Raw genomic sequence first — 6382 nt, forward strand, 5'->3', positions numbered from 1 at the left:
GTACCACAACCCAAATGCAGTGATTGTCACTTACTAACATTCTTATTTCACATATTCCCCTGAAGGTTTTTAATTCAAGTGTTTTAAAGCAAACCCTAACATATTATTTAACCTAAAATATGTTGGTATGGATGTTTAGCTGACTCTTTTTAAACACAGCCACAATATCAGTCTCAAAGCCTTAAAAAATCCATAATAATTCCTTAATATTTTATAGTGTTCAGTCCTTGCACTTTTCCTCTATTATTTCAAATAGAAGTTTAATGGCTTATTCAAATCAGAATCCGTACAAGTCCAAACATTGTATTTAGTTACAATTGTCTCTTTAAATCTCTTTTAATCTCTAACATCTAACTTCCTCCTTTTCATCCCATGTTATTTCCTATATAATATGAATCTTCTTTTGGAACAGAATTTCCACATTCTAAATCTGACTAATAGTATCCTTAGGGTTTCTTCCATGATTTAGAAGTTTGATTAAACTTAGACACAACTCTTTTGGCAGGAATACTTATCAACCTTTTGTTCAAACTAAATCCCATTAGGGTTGTCCACATAATAAATACATTTTTTAAATGGATCAAAATTTCTGAAGCAAAGGTGAATCTCTTAACACCATCTATTTGATCTCTCAATTTCTCAGCTTCCAAAATGATACCTAAGGAAAAACCTTGAGCCACTAGGTCTCTGTCCATAGAGAAAAATGTGAAATCCCATAGGACTAGGTGATCTCTAAAGTACCTTTCTTATTTAGACATAAAAAGGACTAAACTGAGAGAGATGCTCAAGATCCAACTTCACAGAAATGGTGTCCATACTCCCTCCTAGAGTGCTGTCTTGGGGTAAAGGTAGATTTTCTTTCTCCAAGACAGTCTTCCACCCTCATCCCGATTTCAACAATTGATGCATAAATCATTAAATATTCAATATTCACTACATGCCATAAACAAATGTACTTTTTTTCAAATGCAGAATGTCTTAGGTGTCTTTAACTTTGGATCCAAAAATCGCTTCAACTTCTAGACATTATCAAGTTCTGAAAGAACAAATATACACTGTGATGAAGATAAAGCAATACTTGACGGCAGCAAGAGCGTGTCAGAGGGTCTCCAGCCAGGACCTTCTCCTTACCTCAAGGAGAAGGTCACAACAGAAGGCAAGAATCAGAAAGGGGGAGGAAGGCAAACACAAATTGTAAGTCCTTCATAGTTTTGTCAAGGATTGGTCATGTCAGAGTATGGACTTAGTTTGTCCAGACCCTCACAGAGAGAGCTCTCTGTTTCTGTAGCAGGAATATTTTAAGATTTGTGAGGCAAGAACATCAAATAAGCACACTGTTCTTTTTCTGGGATTCACAAATTATATCTGAGGAAAAAATGGGAACATATATCCCTTTTAATTTAACATCTATTCATATCTTTTCCCTCAGCATCAGCACTTTATTTTCTGAATAAAATGGATTCCTTTTCTGTGCTTGTGTATCAGTTTAGATGATACTGGCATGACTTTACATACTATCAGGGTCATTATCAGTTCCTGGTTATTTTTGTTTGCTTTTTGTATTTTATCCATTTCCCACAGAAAGACTATGACATCTAAATCATTCATTAGTTTTGACAGCAAACTAAATCTAGGCGTTTCATGTAATTTTTCTGAGTTGTTTAGATTCTGACTTTATTCTTTAAGATGAATAGAGCATAGTAGGGGAAGCTTCTTGCTAATAGCTAATAGCTAATAAAGCTAAATTTTATACGTGTAAAATGATCTCAGAAGCAGTGCAGATCTAATGGTTAAAAATCATTATTTGTCCTGAGTTTTAAACAGGGAACATTGCCGGTTAACTTACCAGGAAACAGAACAAAGAGCTGGTCAACATCACCTGATTTTGGACATTTAATGGTTTGTACATCTTGTTTGTTGAACTGAACTGGTTCACTTAACTCTAATGGCCTGTTTTCAAGGTTAAATTCATTTTAAGCCTTAAGCTATTAAAATGCAGGAAGTAAGTGCTCGCAGAATGGTGGGCCTCTAATAAGAACACAGTAAAAAAACAAAGTGCCCATTTGACTTAGTACACAGGGAATCATAATGCTGAACTCAGTCTGAATGTTACCTGACTTACTTTTTATGTAACAAGCATGGAGAGTCTTTGTCAATATATGGCCAAAACTATATAAGCAACAGTTTGCATATGGATGAGTGAGTGAGTGAAAGTCACTCAGTTGTGTCCAACTCTTTGCCAACCCATGGACTGTAGCCCACCAGGTTCCTCTGTCCTTGGGAATTCTCCAGGCACCAACACTGGAATGGGTTGCCACGCCCTCCTCCAGGGGATCTTCCCAATACAGGGGTAGAACCCAGGTCTATTTCACTTCAGGCAGATTCTTCTTCCTTCTGAGCCACCAGGGAAGCAATATGGATAGGTTCCAGTAATTTTACTTACATCAACCCAATAATAATCAGTATTCTAATTATGATGTTAAAATACCCACTCAGTAAAGTCAGAAAGAGAAGAAATATTGTGTGACATCCCTTATATTTGGAATCTGAAGGAAATGATAGAAATGAACTTACTTACAAAAACATATTCACAGACTTAGAAAACAAACTTATGGTTGCCTGGGGGGAGTTTGAGGAGAGGGGATAGTTAGGGAGGTTATTCATTTAAAATGAATAACCAACAAGGCCCTACTGTATAGTACATGGAACTCTCCTCAATGTTATGTGGCAGCCTGGATGGGAAGGGCGTTTGGGGGAGAATGGATACAAGTATGTGTATGGGTGAGTCTTTTGCAATGTTCACCTAAAACTATCACAGAATTATTAATTGGCTATACCCCAATATGGAGAAGGCAATAGCACCCCACTCCAATACTCTTGCCTTGGAAAATCCCATGCATGGAGGAGCCTGGCAGGCTGCAGTCCATGGGGTCACCCAGAGTTGGACATGACTGAGCGACTTCACTTTCACTTTTCACTTTCATGCATTGGAGAAGGAAATGGCAACCCACTCCAATGTTCTTGCCTGGAGAATCCCAGGGACGGGGGAGCCTGGTGGGCTGCCGTCTATGGGGTTGCCCAGAGTCGGACACGACTGAAGCGACTTAGCAGTAGCAGCAGCATACCCCAATACAAAATAAAGTTTAAAGAAATACCCACTCTTTCAGAATTCTTCCCACTCATTGAGAGAGTGGAAATGGCAGCATTCAAACATAAGAAACAAATCTATTTGTGTTGGAGAGGGCATTTTAGTATAATATTTGAGTTAAAGCTTAGGTATTCTTATCTTAGAGGCCAAATGTATAAGGAAGTTTTAAAGAGAGTTGAAGTCTTGATATTAATATATGTACCCTAATATTGAAACATTTTGTGTGCTATTTTTTCATTCACATAATTAGTAATAGCATTATTGAAGTATAATTCACATGCCATAGAATGGATCCATGTAAAGTCTGTAATATAATGTATATTAGTATACACATGTTTGTAAAAATATCACCATAATGCAAATTTAGCACATTTCATCCCTCCCAAAAGAAACTCCATACCCATTAGCAGTAAATCCCCAATCCCTCATCCCCCTGAGCCTCTAGCAACCACTAGTCTCCCTTCTATCCTCTATAGATTACCTATTCTGGCTAATTGTTATAAATTAAATTACACAATATATGGTCTTTATGATTGGGCTTCTTGCACTTAGCACGATATTTTCAAGGTCTGTTCATGTTGTAACATAAATCTATACTTTTTTTTTTGCTTTTTGTTGCCAAATAATATTCCATCATAAAGCTCTGTACAGTCTGTTTGTCCATTCATCAGTAGATAGGAATTTGGATTATTGTCCCTTTCATCCAGTAAAAGTAAAGCTTCTATGAACAGGTATGAAAAACTGAATATGTTTTTTTGTTTTTTTCCCAGGTTTGTTGAGGTTTTATTTACAATAAAAATTGTACATATTAAGATGTCCAATGTGATAATTTGATATATAAATACATTGTAAAATAATGACCACAATCAAGCTAATTAACACCTCCATCACCTCACAGAGTTACCGCTGTAATGTGAGTACGGTGAGAGCACTTTAGATCTACTCTTAATGAATTTCAAGTGTACAAGATAATATCAACTAAAGTCACTATACTCTATATTAGAGACTCAGAATTTATTTATCTTATAGCTGAAAGCCTAGAGTGACTTGGCTAAACTCTTTTTGTAATCAGGAAGAGTTAATTTTGAATTCACACTTGATCTGCTCTGTGACTTTAACTCAGCCGCTTTAATTATTATAGGCATACATAATGGCCTGCCTTAGGGAGATAACCTGACCCCCACCCCCACCCTACCTGGCAAGGACTGTGACATTCTTAAATTCTCTGTGTGGCAAGTGGCATGGGTGGCTCCTCTGGTGCTTACATATCAGGGGATATGTTTGTTGATACGGCAGGAGATATTCCATTTCACACCACCCATGAAATGACTAAATTTAAGGAAGTGAACCTAACACATCCTCCTGCCTGAGGCTTGCCATCCTAGGGGACATTTGCAAGGACTGAATAATCTTTTTACTTTGTTTCCTTACCTCCCTGGTGATCTCTGATCCATAAAAGAACCTGGCATTCCAGGCCCGGACAAGATGGTTATTTTGAGGTGCTAGCCTGCCATCTTCTCCGTCAGCCAGCTCCCGAATCAAGTCCCTTCCTCATCACAACACCTTGTCTTGGATGTATTAGCCTATCATGCTGGGAGCAGAACAAGCTTGGACCTGGTAACATTTTTATGAAGGCTCTTTCTCCACTGTGTGCAGCCTCTGTTGTCCCTACTCAGATGTTTTCCATTTACCTTTTATCTTGCATACCCAGGGATCATCCCTAGGTCAGAAGTTGTGTTCACGTTCCCTTGGCCAGTGAGATTTCTACCCTTTACCATTGAGTGTGTTACTGTTTGGACACACTCTAACAGCTCATGGAGTTTACCTTGTCTGCCAGTGTCCACAGGGACCAGCAGTTCAAATGATCCCCCTCTGCTTGCTCCTGAGAAGGAGATACCCACAGTGTTTCAGATTGCCAGGAGATTCTGATTTTAATTTTGAGCCTGACTTCTTATGAACTGTTCCTGCATCCAAGCAGCTTATTCTATCAGTGGTCCATCAGAGGTTGTATGCAAGCTCCTTCTGCCAGAGAAGTTTGCCCCTTTGTCAATATGTTAGGTAGTTAGAATAGGAAAAAGAAGTCCAAAATGGTGGTGGCTAAAAGATAAGGAAGGGAAAAACCCACGAAAATAGAACAAAGGAAGGTCCGAGAACTGGAGTGAGGACCTCAGGTAAAACAAACAGCACTCCTGGCTAGTCCAATTTACATAGGGCAGGCCCAGGGGGAGGAGAAAAAACATATAAAAAGAGTAGCCAAAATTGGGCCGAGGCCTCTCTTCCCTTCGCGTCTTTTAGCCACCGACATTTTGGGCTCCTTTTTCCTATTCTAACTACCTAACAACTAGGTCTGTGCAAGGCTCCGGGACTGCTGGGTTGTTTGCCCTTCACCATACTTGGCTTCTCTTGAGTAAGATGAAGCTTAGGGCATTCACACAGCCTGCCAAACCCCAAGGTTGGCAGTTGTTATGGGTTGAGCATTTGGAGAGCCATTCACAGCCATTTGGTAGCCTTCCCCAGTATCTCAGAATGTGACTGTATTTGGAGATAGGACCTTCAAAAAGATAATTAAAGTTAAATGAGGTTGTTGAGGTGGGCCCTAATCTAACATGACTGGTGTGCTTATAGGAAGAGAAAATTTACACACAGAGGGATATCATGTGAGGACACAGCAAGAAAGAGGCCCCTACAAGCCACAAAGACCTCAGAAGAAACCAAACCTACCGACACAAGGATTTAGGACTTCTAGTCTCCAGAATTGTAAGAAAATAAATTTCTGTTGTTTAAACACCCCTCCTCACTCACCCCAGTTTGTGGTACATTGCTATAGCAGCTCTAGGAAAATAATAGAGCAGTGATCTTAAAAGGCTGTCTCTTTTTCTGGTTGATTTAAGCTTCTGGTTTGCTATGCTATTTTCCTCATATCTAGGAGCTGTCACCCTCCTCTTAATTGCTCTTCACCAACATCTCCATTGTTTTTAACAACTCTTTTAGGCTAGAGTTCTCCAAGCTTTGTTCCAAATGAAGTCATTCCTTCCACACAGTTTTGGAACTCTTCATCCATACATATGCCTGCCTTTCCCTGAGGCAGAACCCCAGTACCACTGCACCAGAGCTAGGGGAGGGGACTTGCTTTTCCCTGAGGGAGATCCCTGTTGAACAAGAAGATATTAGGGAGTGGCATTCCCTGTCTTTTTCGCTTGCCCTCCTGGCATGGAGTCTCTACCTTTGAGTGTT

The sequence above is a fragment of the Bubalus bubalis genome, chromosome 19 (genome assembly GCF_019923935.1).
Source record: "Bubalus bubalis isolate 160015118507 breed Murrah chromosome 19, NDDB_SH_1, whole genome shotgun sequence".
Classification (NCBI taxonomy): domain Eukaryota; kingdom Metazoa; phylum Chordata; class Mammalia; order Artiodactyla; family Bovidae; genus Bubalus; species Bubalus bubalis.